The 19724-nt window shown below is 39.2% G+C and overlaps 1 pseudogene; it reads left to right on the top strand.

The window, feature by feature from the left end:
* The first annotated feature begins 1531 nt into the window (after positions 1-1531).
* Positions 1532-16361, top strand: LOC115309479 (annotated as a pseudogene).
* Positions 16362-19724: the final 3363 nt, after the last annotated feature.

Raw genomic sequence — 19724 nt, 5'->3', positions numbered from 1 at the left:
GGATGGTGGCGCTATAGCGCCCATAGGCATACAAGTCCATTACAGCCTGCGTTTGGAGCGTACAGCCTGGAGTTGGGGACCATCAATTTTTGCAATTGCAATATGTCGTTTAAACTCACAAATTAAAAAACATGTAAAATATATTTGTTAATTGGTGTCGAATTGCGCAAACAACCTCGCTACTAGTGGTCGCCAAGTTGGGTAAGCTCAAACAAAAAGCCAAGATGTACAAATGCAACTCTAATTATTTTTCAATTTGGTGCAGTTAAAAAAACAACACTTGTATGGTTTTGTCAATTTTAACACTTGCTTACGTAGTAAATGTCTATGAATACGTTTATACGATAATAAATGCTGCAGCTTTCGATAGCAACATCTCACGATTTATATAAAAATAGTTAAATTTTTATTTCACGTGCAGGATTTACAGATTAAGTGGATGGACTAGTTTCCAGATTCAAAGGAAACGTTTATTATTTGAACCCACCATATATATATATATATATATATGGTACTGAATTTGTATCTAAAAATGTGAGACGCGTCAAATTGTTAAAAGGTTTTAACGATGATTGTTTTTTGTTACTAGAGCAAGATTTTATTGGCGTGGATTCGGTCGTTCTTTTGAACCAAAATAAATTGGATTTCGGCAAAGGCTGAACCGCTGTCAGTTGGCGATCTTATAAAACCGGAAGTAAAAAAAAAGGAGAACAAAATTAATTTTATTGTAACTACTATCACCATAAGCTTTACCGAGTTTTCTTAATTTAAATCCAAAATATCGCTTGATCAAAATTCACAATGACTTATACAAAATTAGAGACAAGCAGGTAAGTACAACTTTTTTTTAAATGAGGAGAAAGAAAGCGGAAATAACGACTGCCAAAAGCCACATCCTCACCGTCTTGGAGGAGCGGAGTTAAGGACAATCAATTTCGCGGAAAACATCTTGTTTTGATATGATATTTGCTCGGAGTGCCAGACGCTGACATTTGAGCTTAAAAATGTCACGTTTGACTGACAGTCAGGATCACTGTGCGTACGGTTGGAGAATCGTACGTCACTTTAAGGTACCGCCATCATTCATAAAACCGCATCCCGAGACTTTTCGCGTCTGGTCGGCGATTTCGCAAGTTGTTTGGCGCCTTCCTTTAACATTTCGTCGCGTCAGACTAAGATCAATTTTCGTCATCGTCGTGTCGCGTTATAATAAAGATTAATTTTAGTGACAAGCAGGCAGCTGTGCGCCGACAGGTTTCTGGTATTATGATTAATATTGGAAAGGAAGAAGGAAAGTGTTGTCCTCTGCATATCACTCTTAACAAATATGATGTAGGTCAGTGACTCCCAGTGCAGAAATAACAAAACGAAAAATATTGCATAGGTCAAGTTTTAAATAATTCTGCCGAGGTGGAGCTTTCACTAAATGTAATGAAGGAAAGCCCTTTCAAGTAATGAAGTCATTTCAGTACCGTATAAATACCCGCAAACCTCGCACAATATTTTACCAGCAGTAGCTTTTCGCTTCACAATGTCTGGAAGCGTGTGTTTCGTACTCACACTAATGCTAACAGCATGCTTTTTAGGTGAGTCTGATTTTGACGTGAGTGTGTACGTACACATATAGTTTGAATTTGGTAGGTTATGTCGACGATTTAATGACAGCGTTCGTGGGACCTAATTTGCTTTCTTGAATGCACTCTATATTTTAGACGACCATCTGCTCCTAATAACATTTGAGGAGTCAAAGAGAATATTTATTTTTATGCTGGTAAATCGTGAAAGTTATTTTGTTTCTGCATTAATGTAAAGAACAAAAGCTGAATTGTTGATTTTAATGTTATGAATACTTACGACGTATTTTCCACTTAGTGCAAGTAAATTCCTTTGATACTTCATTCACTCCTTCGCTTGATTTTTTATTTAGCTCTAGTATTGAATTTGGGATAGTATTAGGTAACAAATTGGGAAAACCAGAAATAAAAGAGGCACTTTTTATTGATATAAGGGGAAACAAAATTGCCCCATAGTGATTTCCGCCCACTACAACAAGCAGGAGTAAGTCGAAACATCAGTTGCTAATATTTGGACGTTGTTTGTGTTGCGTGGAATGTCTTCGAGATTTAAGTGTATGTATGTGTAATATGTGATCACAATCAAAGTTAGTGACGAATTGCGAAAATCTTATTTTCACTTTCGTTCATTCGGCTTTTTTCAGTAAGTAATGATGATTAAATCAGTCTAAAAGTTTTCTCCAAAAACTGTATTTTATTTTTTCCAAGTAATTATGACTAATAATTTCTTATTCATGCCGACGTTGGAGTTCAGAAAGATTAAGGTATTGCAAACATCTGAAGTGAAGTTTGACAGTTAGGCGCGTAGCTAAAACTGAGCTGATTCCTCCTAGCAGAATAAGATGTACACTTTCTTGTAGAGATTGGATTTCGATTAACAAACTCGATCATAAACGCTTCAAGGGGTAGTGTTTTATGGAGCCAACAGTGATATATATATATATATATATATATATATATATATATATATATATACATAAGCTGCACAACAAATTAAAGTACTATTTCATTTTCTTGGAAATGTGTCAGGTTTCTTGTATAAGTTGGGCAACGCACATCCTCGAGTCGGACATTTTTTGAAGTTTGCCACATTATAGAACAATTCGAGAAATCATTCGAGCCTCGAGATTCAACTTTGAACATCTCTAATAATGACGAATTCTCTCCTCACAGAAGTGACCGTGGAGGAGTTTGTTTACCCAAGAATTCTCGAAGCGAGGAGTAAATATGGCGATAAGATGCTCCACATTCGTGACGGACTTATTCTGAGCTTAAAAAGGAGCAAAGTTTTTCCGAAAACTTCATTTTCACCGATGGTGATCATATGAACCACTCCGACAGTTCTGTAAGTACATGTATTTGCAGCTGGACTTGGGTTAGTGCGTTTCGATGCAGTCGGTGAAACTGTCAATGGCACACTTACTCTGGAACAACTCCCCTCTTCCCTCTATGCTATCTATTTTTGTCAATCGTACGTTATGAATGACATTCGCCACATATGTTTGTTTCTTTGTGAGAATTTGTGGCTGCCGCCCACCTATTCTACAGGGAGTTCGAAATGATGTTTTACACATTAAAAAAAGGAACTTCGGTGTTTACGAAAAATATGTTTCCTACCCAGGTTAAGCTCTCGCGGGATACGGTTATGTACAATTTTCCAGCACATAACTCATAGGTAATAAATATTGGTCACTGGGGTTTAAACGCATATGCGATATTCAATAGTTCGCACAAGAGACGTACTACAATTGCTAAGAAGGCGTGCAACCGTCGATTAGGCAAAAAACCCTACTGGAAGAAGATGATCATCAGAGTGGTCTATATAACCTTTGACTGGCTTCTGCGGGTTTAAGTGAATCCCATAAAACAAACACTCCCCCTTCTTCCTGGAAACGTCCAAGTTTCATGGTATAAACTAAAGATCTGAGCGGCGATAATCACAACCGCATATACAGATAGCATTCGCCCTTTCCTACAAATATAATCACCGTGTTGCTGAACAGACGGTGGCAAATGGTAGGTATTGGTTTTGTTCATTGTCTGAGATTATAAACACAAATGAAGTTACGTCTCCTCAAGGATTCTGGCTCTGCACTTTGATTAAGGTTCTTCAAGCTTGTCTTGCGAGTGTTCATAAAGTTGAAACTCAAAATTAACTTTTTAATATATATATATATATATATATATATAAACCAACCAAATATTTACAGGCTAGTATTTCGTAAAAAAACGACGTCTTCATACTGCCTTTTGCACACTTATAAAAAATTGTTAACATTCATCCGAATTCGCCGCTGTCTTGGTGTTTGCAATTCATATGCCTCCTAATTTTATATGATCTTGGGGTACCATATATAATCGATGCGTACATTCATGACTTTCAGGGTATAATTTTATATAGAAACAGCTAATGCTGCTGCTGAGTTCATAGGATGTGTTTTGATGACCTCTGCAGCACTGCAATTAATACTCTCGTGTTGTTGCCAGCAGATTGTCAAGGAAATTGAAGGGAGTTTGTATCAGGACCGGAAACACGGGTCCTCTGTTGTGGTCCAAGAATCTAATGGACATGTCCAAGTGGTATGATTTACACGTGTCATTACGGATGTAATTAGCGAATAAAAATGCATTTTCAAACGCATTTGAAAAAACATTTTAATGAGCATTTTAATATATTATTAACATTTTACAGAAAATAAGCATTTTAATATCTTATTTTGAATTAACTTTTGCAGAGAGGTATCCTCACTAACACCTTATCAATCGAGCCAGTATTATCTAATCCCCGATCAAAAGACGGAATCGTTCCTCATGTGATATCAATGTTGAATGATACGTCCATTCCGATGTATGCAGATTATGGTAAGACCCACTTCACAATCTATTTATGAATGATAGGTACAAAAGTTAGGTACAATATTTTCTACCTGGTGGATAAGACCTTAATCAGTTCTTCGATTGATAATATTAATATTAAGTTAAATATATGATTTTTATTGTGTGTAATCTTCGGTACTGCGCACTTTGTTCCTCTGTGTTGTCGAATCCTATCTTTGGAATGCTTACAATTCTGGTGCATTATTGCTATTTTTGTTTCTTTCACTTTTGCACTACGTTAACCTGATTTTTTTTATTATGATTAAATGTAACATACGTAATGGCATTGATAAGTATTATAAACCAAATAAATGAACGCAAGGTGTAATATATTTTTCTAATGAATTGCTTCCACCAAACGGAAGCGCGCTTCTTGTTTTTTACTCCCCCATCCCTTCCCCTGAACAAATGTTTGGTCAAAAAATGATTCGTGATGTAAATGCAGTTTTTCTTTATTTTACAGTTGATTTTACCAGCTTCACAGAACTAAAAGCAGGGGGCAATATCCACACAGGTCAGTAAACTCGAATAGTTTTTATTTAAACGTTGACGCGATAAAATGCATGAACTTAATTCAAAACCGCGAAGAAAATGTAAAGACTTTAGTAATTATAGCTACCAAGAAAGTGTTACGAACATTTAATGATTAATTGCCTTAAGTGCTACTTTATAGAGTATGATCATATTCTTCATTCAGCGGTCTATCAATATCAAAGGTCAATAACACACCTCAAGTTCTTATGCTCCATTGCATGCAGAACAAGTTGTTGTTATCACAAAGCTATTCACGCCTTCACGAGGAGCGTTTTCAAACCCTTTGCTTTCTGTTCAATTGCAATATTTAACACCATCTTGCGGTTGTGTATTGCAGTGTTGGAGTCATCGTTCTGAACATTTATAAGCCTTCATTTATGCTTTAAAAACAAAATTACGGCGCTTTTCTTTGTTTCTTCCAAGCCGGCGGTTTCTAGGCGCGGTAGAATAAAGTGTGCAAGTGTTTTTTTAAGGTAATTTTTTAATTACTAGTTTTTTAACGGGCCCTTTGTTTTTTTCACCAAATCCGGAAGACCAAAGCTATGAAGAGGTCTGGAAAAATATCGGGCTGTTGTCTGGTTGTTTAAGACCTTGAGAAGCCGAACAAGCCAAAGTCAAGCCAAGCGTTACCTTCTTTGGAAGCATTCTGGGCGCCTTGGCCCTAATTTTCCAAACAATTGCCATAGTTAGGACTCACTCCGTGGTAGTTTCGATGTGATCTGGAACCTTTGGCCCTAAATCGGCAAGCAAGTTCTAGAGTGAGGCTTACTCTCATGCAGTAAGTCTGTCATCTGGCAATATTCGGCACAAATCTTGAAAAAATACCAAAGTGAGGTTTCCGTTCGTAATGATTACGCGGTCATCTCGCCGCTCTCGGCCAAAGTAGCCACCCAAGGGCCAGAGTTAGGCTGAATGCCTTGTAGTATGGATAATATTTGGGACCTTTGAGACCAGAGAGCGAAACAAGCGTCATCTTCAGAGTTTGTCTGGGCATCTTTGGGCCCAAATCGCTGCACAAGCACCATAGTTAAGTTTACGGCGCCAAATATAGTTTTGTTGCAATCTGGCCTATCTCAATCTAAATCCGCCCAAAAAGAGACAGAGTTAGGCATCCTTCCTGCGGGTTTAGTGCAAATCTATCGTGCTGGTCCCAAATCGCCAAGCATGCGTAAGAGTTGGGGTTTATTTTCTCGTAGTACGTTAAACGTCTGGCATCTTTCCACCTTACGAAAATATGAGCTGTCACTTACACAGACGACTGGGTCAATATCACTGCGGTCGATACAAATTGGCTAGAAAAAAACGCGCGCGCAACGCCTCTCTCTATTTGTCGAGCCGCTGTGATCTAGATACGGCTCATACAAACTTCGCATTTGTACACAATGTGGGTTATCTTTGGTCCCGAAGTTGATACAAAGAAACCATCCTCCCACTCTGATCGACCTGGAGCAAGAAATGGAGATGCCAGATCCAGTTACTCTCGAACCGATATTTGTGCAGTGTTCGAGTTATGCAATCAGGGCGGGCCCCGCTGGCGCTGGATCATTTACGTATGGGGATGAAGAATCAGTTGGTTTTTGAAGGCTGCGGGTGGCCTGTCATCAAGGAAAAATATCTACTAATTTTGCCCAAAACATTTTTTTAAATTTAATTTGGGTGTCTGGTGATTTTTCTACACTAAGGCGGGCGAAATGTTTTTCCGCAGCTGCACAAGACAGTGCTAATTTTGAAGCCGCACAATGCGCTGGATATTTGTGCGCGCGCGTAGATACGCGCGCCATTGTCCAGAAGACTTGCAAATTACACAAAGGACGCTGCTGAACTTGGATAGACGTTACAGTAACTGCTCTCATCTAGCGAGCGCTGCGGGATAATGACGTAAAGTGGTCTTCTCAACACATACCATTAACATGAGATGTGTTGCAAAGGCGAACATTGCACTGTGCGTATCTTGCCTTGACTGATCACAGTCAAAGCCTGGTTATAAAAGGAAAGAAATAAAGCGATTGCGGCTGCAGGGTAGACGCCGTATCACATTCTGAGGACCCAAAATCAAATCTGAACAGGAGCAGTTGTTTTTTTCATTTGGCGATACTAAGGGGGGTGACATGGGACAATCATGCGGCGAACGCATTTTAGTCTTCTTCTAGTGTACGTTAGGTAGCAATATTGTGCCTAACCAAAAAAAGCCAAACCTCAACGTGTCTTTGGGGTTTCCCTGGCATTTTGGCGCTGATTTTGCACTCCAGTGGCTGGCAAGAGGAAAGTTAATTTTTGGAATTATCCTGAATCCTTAAATTAAGATTTACTTTGGCAGTTATGGCTCAAGTATGGCTCTTACATTGACACTCTTGTGGCTGTCCAGAAAGAAGACACACGTTGGCATGCATCAGGATCGCCGAACTAGGGCTCTAGTTACGCAAAGTACTTGGTCACAGACAAGTGGAATGCAGCAAAACCATAAAATGCACAAGTTAGGTGCCTATGCTTGCCACACTTCTGCCAACTTAGGCGTTTTTTTTTGGCATCGTACCTCAAACGAAGGCTCATTTTATTATAATGCCTTGCGCACCCCGCAATAATGCTTAAGAAGCGACGGGATACGACGGTACCAACCTTTTTATTATAACGTTTCACCTTCAAATTGCCATATAGTGGGAAGACAATACCTGGGAAACTTGCCACGTACAGTTGTGGTTGAAACCAGAATAGTCTACGACAATGCTCTTCAGCAACTGAAAGGAAGTTATCTCCCACAATATTTTACAATGTTAATGGATAAGGTAAGCATTTATGTTATGGAACTTTGGGCGTAAAGAACGTTAAAGAATTAAGTTATAGGTGTAATCGTTTGAGTCACTTCGTCACTTGCGTCGTCGGCGCACTTACCAATGTCAAGTCGCCAAGATATTGATGACATGACTGAAACGACTACCTCACTCTTTGAAGTGCAATTATGGTGAGGGCTTACGACTCACTCTTGTGCAAACCGCAACTGTCAGAGACATGAACGCCATAGATCATGCTCTATATCGGAATTTTGACTGAACTTTCACAAACATCGCAATGTTCCCCTGGAATGCTTTATATGACACCCATTAAATATAGGTAAGCGTTAATAAAACTTTATGACGCGTATAAAGTTCTTTCCAGGGCTCCAGAATTTTTTTTTGCATTATATCTTATGGATTACACTCATAAAAATGGTAATTTTGCTTTTCTCCAGAAACATTGGCAATCTTCCCCATAACTTAAAAATGTAGTTACCTTCAAATTATATTTAGCGAAATTCAATATAATTTTGATATTTTCCTTATACACTTTTCTCCACTGAATGTTTCAAGAGGTTGGCCATCGTTATTTCAAAATCCTACTGCGGAAAGCGGTAATTAATTAAAAAATAACTAACAAACTAGCACATTTTTAAACTATTTTTCATTTGACCCTAATTCGAATTTTTGTCAATACTAAAATTTCAAACGTCTCCTAAAAATAATAAATAAAAAAATTAATTGACGAATTTAAATAACTTAGCATACTTAACATGATGATTATCGCCTTATTTTTATTCAGCTGAGCGTCATACATGGTGAACCTACCTTTTTTAGGCTGCAGTTGCGTTGTGGTTGGGACGACAACGATTTGTCACTCCGGCATTGTTCCTGAAGCGTTTATTGTGTGGCAGCCAGGCCGAAACGGCCGCTTGCTTCTCAGTGCAGTCGATTAAATTTGGTCCAGGCGAGCGCTTACGCACCCTGACGGGCAAGAGTGAGCCTCCGCATATTGTATATCTCGACAGACGCCATCAAAAGAGCAACAAAACACTAGCCATTTCTTGTGCGCAGATATCACCGTCTATAATGTATATTCGAGTAGAATGATATTAGACAAGCACTCTGCATTTATGGTTCTTATGGTATGTGCAACTAATATCGGGTGAAAATGACGTCACTTTTAAATTTTGATTTGCATATATCAGATGGATTGTCACTCTAAAAATTTCTTCATAGTTTAGAGTTAAACTACATAGTGTTTTATGATGGACTCAGATTTCACCATTAAATTCTTGTGTTACTGGATTAAGAATAATATATCAAAGGAGAGCCGTTTGTCAGGCCAGAATTGATCATACAAGATTATGAAAGTATGGTTTATCTACCTACATTAAGCAGAAGAGTGTTATTCATAATTATATGTGCTGCGTTTATTTAAAAAAGTATATCGCAGTACAATGAAAAAAATGTATCTACTATACATAATTTAAGGCATCCCCCAAAACATCCGCAAGTAGCTAACTTTTGAACAGACATAATGTATATGCATCAGCTCCATAAAAAAGCTCCATAGATTGTATATTAGCATTACACAATACTTAACATTTAATATAACCCGCAGTACTCTTATGAATCATAGGATAAATAAAACGCGTACCAAGGAAACAATTTTACAGGGAAACTTTCAATTGAAGCAAAGGAACAGATGAGCGTGAGGCAGCTGCCGAAACATTTATTTTTACTTAATACTCAATGGCTAACTTTGCCTCTCAAAAATTTTGATGTTTTCATAGCATGACACATCTTAACTTTGACGAAAATATTCCCAGGAGAAGGGGAACAAGAGAGGGAAAGGACAAACACAAATCTCCAAACACAGCTAGGTGACTGGTGCGCGACCGAAAAAAATCCGCCTGGTCCGGGTATCGAACCCGGGACCTCTCCATTACAGGTGGAGCGCTCTACCAATGTAATGGAGAGGTTCCGGGTTCAATACCCGGACCAGGCGGATTTTTTCGGTCGCGCACCAGTCACCTAGCTGTGTTTGGAGATTTGTTTTTGTCCTTTGTCCCTCTTGTTCCCCTTCTCCAGGGATTATTTTCGTCATTCTTGTCGAGCTCGCTTGCACCTTTGCATTTAACTGCATTTTAATCATAACCTTCAATTGCAAGCTTCACCCTTGTTGGTGTTAGACTGGTGGCGGCTGATAAAACCCGTTTGCTCTACTGATGTCTAAACCCTGGTTAGCTCAATTGGTAGAGCGCTCCACCTGTAATGGAGAGCTCCCGGGTTCGATACCCGGACCAGGCGGATTTTTTCGGTCGCGCAACAGTCACCTAGTTGTGTTTGGAGATTTGTGTTTGTCCTTTGTCCCTCTTGTTCCCCTTCTCCAGGGATTATTTTCGTCATTCTTGTCGAGCTCGCTTGCACCTTTGCATTTAATTGCATTTTAATCATAACCTTAAATTGCAAGCTTCACCCTTGTTGGTGTTAGACTGGTGGCGGCTGATAAAACCCGTTTGCTCTACTGATGTCTAACTCCTGGTTAGCTCAATTGGTAGAGCGCTCCAGCTGTAATGGAGAGGTCCCGGGTTCGATACCCGGACCAGGCGGACTTTTTCGGTCGCGCACCAGTCACCTAGCTGTGTTTGGAGATTTGTGTTTGTCCTTTGTCCCTCTTGTTCCCCTTCTCCAGGGATTATTTTCGTCATTCTTGTCGAGCTCGCTTGCACCTTTGCATTTAACTGCATTTTAATCATAACCTTCAATTGCAAGCTTCACCCTTGTTGATGTTAGACTGGTGGCGGCTGATAAAACCCGTTTGCTCTACTGATGTCTAAACCCTGGTTAGCTCAATTGGTAGAGCGCTCCACCTGTAATGGAGAGCTCCCGAATTCGATACCCGGACCAGGCGGATTTTTTCGGTCGCGCACCAGTCACCTAGGTGTGTTTGGAGATTTGTGTTTGTCCTTTCTCCCTCTTGTTCCCCTTCTCCAGAGATCATTTTCGTCATTCTTGTCGAGCTCGCTTGCACCTTTGCATTTAATTGCATTTTAATCATAACCTTAAATTGCAAGCTTCACCCTTGTTGGTGTTAGACTGGTGGCGGCTGATAAAACCCGTTTGCTCTACTGATGTCTAACTCCTGGTTAGCTCAATTGGTAGAGCGCTTCACCTGTAATGGAGAGGTCCCGGGTTCGATACCCGGGCCAGGCGGATTTTTTCGGTCGCGTACCAGTCACCTAGCTCTGTTTGGAGATTTGTGTTTGTCCTTTGTCCCTCTTGTTCCCCTTCTCCAGGGATTATTTTCATCATTCTTGTCCAGCTCGCTTGCACCTTTGCATTTAAATGCATTTTAATCCTAACTTTTTCGGCTTGTTTAACAACTTAAAAAAATATCTTATCGTAAATTTAACGAGATAAACTAACAAAACAATGCAAGGAGATAATTCAGCTTGATAGATGCAGCAAAGATAATATTCCTTTGACAGCGTGGATATAGATAAGTCAAGACCCAATCATTTCTTTAACATTTCGTGTTCTATTAAAAATATGCCAATACTGCTAAAAGCAACATCGTCTTCGTTTTTTTTCTATTTGCTAAGTCATAAGTGAGTTTAGTGCAGAAACTCAGAAACTGCCTGACGTTTTGTAGTGATTATAAAAACAAATGAAGGAAAAAAGGAACAGGCTGCCTAAAGCAATGATGTTAAAACTGTTCCTGCAAAAAATGTGGTTCTCACAGAATAATTTGTAAAATGGATTTTTGCCCAGGACACAATTTATTAAAATATTTATAGAGGTCTCTATAATTAAGTTGATCATTATATTGCTAAAAATAATTTTTTCGGAAGTAAACCTACATGCACATTTAAAAGTGCATAGTAGCTAAAGTATTTCTGGTGCACCATAAAAAAGGCCTAAATCGTTGCACTTCGCAAAAAAAAAACTTAAAGAAAAGAAAAAAAACTAACATTGCAGCATTTTGCGATGTTCCGAGGAAAAAAAAATTTTTATACGATTTTACCAGTCACGTTTAAATATTAATGCGCATACGCCAAAAGGCCTGCTCCCCGTTACAATATAGCTCAACTAATAAGCCGCCACGAATTCTTTGCCTTAATGATGTGAACACAAGAACCAAGCTTATTCTTGCATGTCACGTGTACTGTTTTTTTTCCCCTCTTCTACGAGAGATTCGGTGCGGTAGTGTCGCGCTTTGGATAAGGAAAGCATACTACTTGCACAAAGATCTTCTCTGATAAAAATCATTATTTAAGAGCGCTTCTGAATTACTTAGCTTGCGGAGTGACATAAAAAGCCGTGTGTGCATTATTTTTTGTAAGGTACGTCAAGGTGGCCGTCTTGATGACGCGCATAATTTTTTGGAAAGTATTTTTAAACTGAATATATAAAATGTAATAACTGAAAAAAAAAACTTCAACACACCGAGTTACACCAAACGTTTGTATGCATATTAAATAGGTAACCTGACACAGAGTTACGAATATGTAACAACCTTTTTTTATAACGATGGATGTTTTGAAAAGGAATGATTTCGCCGGCGTTCATTGAAGCAGTTGGATAGAATTTGCGAACCGTTTCAACTAAACTGTCCGGAACAAGTGTAAGCATTCTTTGTGAAGTTGAAATTATAGGCATAACATTTAGTTTTTTTTTCTCCATCTGATGTTCTTTTACGGATCCAGCATGTGAATACATGAAAAGTAAACGGACTAAGAGCTGTGTTCTCTCCTTTTGTCTGAAGCGGAACGTGGCGTTCCAACACTTTCATGGGCTCTTAAGTCTTCCTGGATTCATCGCCTCAGGATAGTCTTGCAATTTTGACCGATTCGCCAAAATGAAGTTTTCCAGCTCAGTATGGTTTTGTTGTGATCAGCTTAATTCTCTCTTTTGCAGGTAAACCAGCTGTACACTGCGTTGCAAAACCCAACGCCTCATTTTGTCATTGTTGGTATTGATAAATACATGGTACGTAATATACTCTTATGATATTTATCCGTCACTTAAACATTAATGTGAAATGCCTTTCTATGTGTTTCAGAGTGAAGCTTACTTAAAATTAACTCCCGAAAGACAGTTGATGGTTTGCGACACTGTAAAGCCACTTAATTATTTTTTCTCCCGAACTTTGAGGCCTGATGCTCAGGATGTTGTGGCGTTTGTCTCAGGGTAAGGAAATAAAGCCTAAAGCGATCAACATTAATCAAATTACCTTCATGACAAGTATTCTGCTTACTTCCCAACTTACATGCTTCAAGTACAACTCTACAATTTTTGTTTCTGGCCTGTTTATTTAAAGTACATATCGCAGGAAAATGGATATTGAAGAGAATGAGAGACTAGCGGTGGGCTTAACAAAAAATACGGTTCCAGTTTTGTGTGACAAACGTTTTTCACTAAAATATTAGCGACATGCATTTACAATGACATTTCTGATTTCGGGTTTAAGCTGAGAAATTTCAGTGGTTTTAAATAAAACTACCTTCCTTTATATACGTTAAGTGTGTTCTATTTGCCAGCCATTCCTAGATTTTTGACGTAAGGCCTAGGTGGATATATTATCATAAGATTTTATTTTTGATTGTCTGCTTAATTTTACGATTCAAGCAACACCATGTTCTGAAACGTTCGTAGAATCGTATTCAAACCGTTTTCAAGTGTTTTGAGAGGCGTATTTTTTTCGGGCAGTAGGGTGGGATTTAACTTTTTTCTCCAATCTGAAAAGGCATTTTTAAAATAAGGGCTGCAGTACCTTCTTTCATTTTTCCCTAATGAAATGGCGTATCAATGAGTACGACCATACCACTCCTCTTGCATCATGAAAAGAAAGAAGAATGCCACAGGAAATTTTTTTTAGTCTACCAAATATAAAATGACACATTTTAATGTTCTAATTTTAGGAGTATTATGTACATCAAGATTTAGCAGGATCGTTTTACAGTAGAATAGAAGAAAAATAAATTCATGAAAATGTATACACAATTTTGGTTTGCAACGCGAAATTGTAATACATGTACGTCCTCTTAATATAGGGGTGGTTATCTTGTCATCCGATTTCAGAACACACAAAAACAAAACTCCAAGCGGCAGCTGAATGTGCACCGCATGTTTTGTTTTTCTCGACTTTATTGAACGTATGATACAATTAAATGCTTTCCAGGCCTTAGCCCCTCCAGCAGCTTTTATTTGAAAAAAGAAAAATAATAGTGGTCTTCATAAAGAAAAAAAAGGGAATGACAGAAATATAACTTTCGATTGAAGAAAAGTTCAGTTTAAAAGTATTTATCAGGCTTAAAAAATACCTTGACATTATAAGAATGAACAGGAATCCACGAGGAAAAGGGGCCTTACAATATCGCGCGTTGTGAAAAGTCACACAAGAGAACCCTTAGAAATAATGTTATCATGTAAAATAATAATGTTAAGTGATGATGATGATATGGGTACTGTTGAAGCGTGTTTCAGTTCGACATTCTCAGACAGTATATCCACTTGTCTTTTTTTGTTTACTGGACGTTTTAGAAGTGAAAACTTTAGAGAAAGCAGAACTCCAGTATCAGTCAGTTATCACCTTGGGGGTGGGGTGGAGCAAATCAACACAATTTTTAAAGAAAGTCATATTATCTGTAGCTCTGTCGGTGCAGCAGCCAGTATTACGCTTGGATAAAAATTCGGCATTCCTTCAGTTTATCTACAATTATTAGGCGAGACTTCCGCCACTTTGTTGGAATACTCTGCTACAGATAAACATAATCACTCTGCCTTTCAATCATCCTCTCACATTATCGCCAATTGTTTTCCTGTGCGCTCATACGCCTGCAAACGGTCTCCATACGTCAATGCGCAAGGTTTAACTTCTTTTTCTTCTACGTCAAGTTTTGAATCTTAACTCGTACTGACACCAATGCTAGGCAAATGTTCAGTGTTTCGGGTTGTGGAACACGTTCCTAACTGATTACAAAATGTTTTACGTCGTGAAAGAAATAGGCTGTCAAAACTCAGTTGGTCACAAGCTAATTAGCACAGATGTTCGCGACATGCTTTGCTTTGTAAAGTGACTGCTCGAAGTGCATTGCTGCCTTCCTGTGACATCACGAAATTGTAACACGGGTGGAACGTTGAATGTTAGTTATGGCATCACATTTGTTTACCGTTTTCCTAAAAGCTTTTCTAGATTAAGCAAGATAACCTAATCTGCTGGGACGTCTAACGCCGGACTATTTGATAATTGGTATCTTTTGAGTACTTCAAATGAGTGTTGCTCTGCCCCTTAATGCTGGCTGTAGCAGACGCTAGCGGATGTACGAGTGGGTTCAGGCAGCACTGCTTGGCAGCAAATTCAGATAATAAACTGCCACGGAAGCTCTGGTGTTGCGTAAATAACTCATTTCTTTCGGTTTTGATACAGATATGGCAGGTTCTTGACAGGTATTGCGTTTTTTTACTGAAAATATATCCAACACCTTGACTAACTTTCTGTTTTATACTAGTGTGCCTCTACGTGTTTGTATCAAATGGCAATTTTTCAAACTTTACCGTTAACCGTATAAAAATATAATTCAATTTTTCACGATTTCAACAAAGGAATTGCGTCAACGAAATTTGCAAATTCATAGATCGTAATCTCCTCTGCTACAAAAAACTGGACGCGCTTTTTATTGTAAATTTGTGAATCGCAAGTATGCTTTCGTTAAAAAAAAACCACAAAGAACGTGCGTTTTATAAATGAAGGCATTGGGTGAAAACGCCCAGATTTAAAATCTCTGCCTCTGGTGCAAACGTCGATGGTTGGATTTTTGGCATCTGATATATTTTGGGCAGAAACTAAGCGTTCAAGAGTGCGTAGGTTATTTTGAGCATGACGTAAGCAAAACTTTCTGTTCTTCAAAAAACCCGATGCAAAATACTGGTGTTGATGGGTACAAATATTGATGAATGCTAGATATTACATTAGCAACCTAATCAAATTAGCAAAGGGCCCTAATATTGAGCAGACACGTGTGGTTATTATTTTAGAGCGAGCTGTGTTTCTGGTTTCTAAAAACACGCATAACTAACCCACTCTCTCACATTTTCAATTTTTTCTTCAGTTTACCACATAGTGTGCAACACCAAAAACAAGGTACGTGGAATCCTGCCATATTTGTATTTAAAGAACGATGGCTGTGTTTTTAGTTTAGCACACCTGCCCGGACAGTGGAAGGTCCGGGCATGTGAATATATATATATATTCATCAATACATTCCAATTTACGTACTCATGACAGTACCATGTTCAACTCTAAATATAATTTAATGAGCATAACTCTTAGCCACCATTTCTTAGGTCCGTATACCACACCAACCTTGAGCTCACTTGAGCTCACCCAGCCTTTGCACGAAGTTGATTTCTCCAATTCTGAAAACATCGAAATATCCATCCTGATAGTAAAGTATTTGACATGAAAAAAAAAATATTTTCAGGATGCACCTATCCCTGTGGTATCTGCTCGCGCAATAATGTAACCGTTCAAGCGGTTCAAGGATTCCACGATGTATCATCTGCATTACTTATTGCCCATGAATTGGGTCACCAGTAAGTATTTCCTTTAAAATACTCATCTCCATCCGTCTTAAATGACATTTCGCCCCTGCAGTCATTTAAAATAGAAGTTCATTTTTGGAATATTAATATCATGTACGCACTGTAGCCTATTAACACAAAGGAAGAATGAGAGCAGCAATAACTTTACATTAAAAACTAGGTATCGAGCCGGTTTTTATTCCGGATTTGTGGGGTCTTCCGGTTCAGTAGATTTGCATTTTGTTCCTTTTTCGTTTTCGTTGAGTCAGGCGAGCGAATCAAGGGCTGGGTTACCGTTTCCACCATACGCGAACTGGTTCATACCCGGCCATATCTATACCTTAGACTGGGGCCGCCCATGCATTTTCGGTGACTATTGGCGATGATTATGGTGCTTTTAGCACACTAAAGTAAAACTTTATTATTCGAAATATTATAACATCACAGAACCAGAAACACACGTATAATTGTTTACATAACACTCTCTAACTGCCTTTAGTTACTGCGCCTATCACACACACAGGTACTGCACTTACAAGTCGTGGTTAGATTTTTAGGACACCAGGCAAAAAAAAAGAATATATATATATATATATATTTTTTTTTGTGAATATCAGTACCTAAAGTAACGTTGCTATAAGATGTTTTGCTCAAGAACAGTCTAGGATAAAATTGCATTGCAAACAAATTCAAAGTATAATAATATTTACGCCCAGAGTTTTATTTATTTAAATATTTCATCACAAGGAAAAAATGAATATACTTATTTCAAGTGAAAAGTAAAATATCACTTTAATCGTAATAATTTTTTACTATCTTCATTCCGTGAGATTAAACACCTTGCTTTCTTGACAAACCAGGGAGAAAAACAAGTATCGCTAAAGGTCTAACCCCACTCGACAGATGCTTTTTCTAGTCATTTATTCGTGCGGTTCAGATCCTTGTGAACGTGTCTCAGTATTTGAAAAGAAGCGGACAAGAAAACACCAGCAAGACTTAAATGCATTGTTCAAAGATTGCAACTAATAAGAACGCACATTTATTGTGAATGTAGAGTTACCGGTTTCAAGTGAAAAAACCGTTACCCGGCTTGATCTGAATGTGGTACTGGGATTTTTCTCTTCGGCAACTGTCGCAAGGAAAATGTAAAAATATCCGACTTTTTTTAGAGGGACAGCCATTCACGCATTTATTCACAAACTTTAGCGGTATCTAATATTTGAAGTAATGAAAATGGTCGAGCTGCAGATAGTTACACGACTTTATTAAAAACGCCACAAAAGGACGCTACAAAATTATGAGGAGCAAAACAGGACAGACGCTGAACATACCTCGTGTGTTCCTAGTTTTGTCCTGTCCTATTGCGATGTTTTAATAATGTTGTTCAACAACTAACTAGCGTAGAAATCCACCGTTTTACAGTATATACGCAGTACGCTCAAGGCAGCGTAAGGCGCCTACGCGTGGACGGAGTTGGATAACAGCGACTCGATATTTTATATAGTTTATGCTATCGGTTAGTACATACTTATTGTGAAAACAAGCAGAAAAGTTTGCATTATCGCAATGCATAACAATTGGAAACTTAATTCTGCGTACATGCTGATGGCGATCGTGACAGCATTCGTTAATCTTCGACTTATTGGCTAAACACTTACCATTACAAAATCGTGCCGCACCACAAAAAAAAAAGTCAGGCGAAAAAAAGTGAACGCGACAAAAGTGCCTTCTATTTGGCGTCATGTGCTTTAAACTAAAGAAAAATATATATTAATCAAATCCCGGTTTGGAAAACGAGACAGGAAAAAAATGTGCGTTTTTTCTTTGTTCGGTGACTCGAATGTCTTATCAGAAACACAAGCCTATGCAACATGCAGGTCAACGAGGCGCTTACAAAAAACCCAGAACGTAAGTACAGTACTCGCAGGCGAGGCTTCAGCGCATTGTACTCATAAAGTAACCGTTTAAAAAAACAGAGTAACCTGGTTGAACGCAAAGAAGCAAAAAGCTGTCAAAGCATCACTTGAAATAAACATTAAAAGAATGCTTGGAGGTTGTATGTTTTTAGTATATATATATATGAATGTAAATATTGTTACGGAGATGCAGGGGCCGGCAGAAGAAGACAAGGATTTTCACATAATGAAGCCGGATCATTTAATGGCGGCAGGGCCTAGCGCGTGGCCCTAGCGCGCGATTGCAGTGCACACCACTGTCGCAGCGTCGTCGTCTTCATCGTCACATTTTCCCCCTCCTTGAAAGAGGACGACCCGGCCGATGAATGAAGAACACGCAAGAGAAACATGCACGCAAACACAACATAAACAGATGAAGACAGATGGACAAAGCACTGCTGCCTGCCGCGAAATATTAGAACCTGTCGGAATTCCATGGCCGACGACGCTCTACAGCATTACCGACCGAAGCACCGGTCACAGCACCGCGACGACACTGTCCGGGCTGGGGAACGTCCGTCATGCCGTCACAAGATTGGGCTGGGGACGGGGCAGGGGATTGTCAATTCTCGTAGCTCTCAGTCGTCACAATCATCGTCTCGCAATCGCGTCCTCAAGTCATCACGTAACAGTCTTAATGATTCATCGCTTACGTCTGTCAGTTCATGTCGTCCTGTCTTCATGGCATCATTGAGGCGGGGGCTGTGTTGCAGGGCTGTGGGTTGGAGGTCAGTCAAATACGGCGGAGCGCTTCCTCAGACGGCGTCAAGGTTGATGGGGGTGAAAGGGATGATCGGTACCCCCCACTTCCACCAAATGTTATGGAGATGCAGGGGCCGGCAGTAGAAGACAAGGATTCTCACATAATGAAGCCGAATCGTATAATGGCAGCAGGGCCTAGCACGCGGCCCTCGCGCGCGATAGTAGTTCACACCGCTGCCGCAGCGTCGTCGTCTTCCATCGTCACATTATATATATTAATACAACTTTTCGTAGATCGTTTCTAAAACATACTGTGCTTCGCCGTACAATGAATTCCGTGGACCGCTATGTCCCATCCCCGTAGTACAGCGCTGCGAACGTCTGGACTTCGCACATGCTCCTCGCAGTGCTACAATCGAAGGTCATGTGTCAGTCACATGACAATTAATTGAACACAACGCCTTATAGCACCCTTCAAATCCATCGAAAACTAAGAAAGAGGAAAACGGGCGATAGGTCTCCGGGAGCGCGATGTTCGAATACGGTATCGATCTCCTTCTAGATCGACAGAATAACGCTTTTTGATATGGTACTCGAATCGGGTGTCGGTTAAAAAGTACGGTACAGAAGCGTATCGTTTTAAGAGATGTGCTCCTTATGCTTTTGCTTCTGTCGTTTGTTTTTCTTACAACATGCAGATTGGGAATGGCACACGAAGGAGA

Source organism: Ixodes scapularis, unplaced genomic scaffold (assembly GCF_016920785.2).
Source record: "Ixodes scapularis isolate PalLabHiFi unplaced genomic scaffold, ASM1692078v2 PGA_scaffold3__209_contigs__length_174095766, whole genome shotgun sequence".
In the NCBI taxonomy this organism is placed as follows: Eukaryota; Metazoa; Arthropoda; class Arachnida; order Ixodida; family Ixodidae; genus Ixodes; species Ixodes scapularis.
Note: the sequence above shows the minus strand (reverse complement) of the source record. Positions and strands in the feature narration are given on the sequence as shown.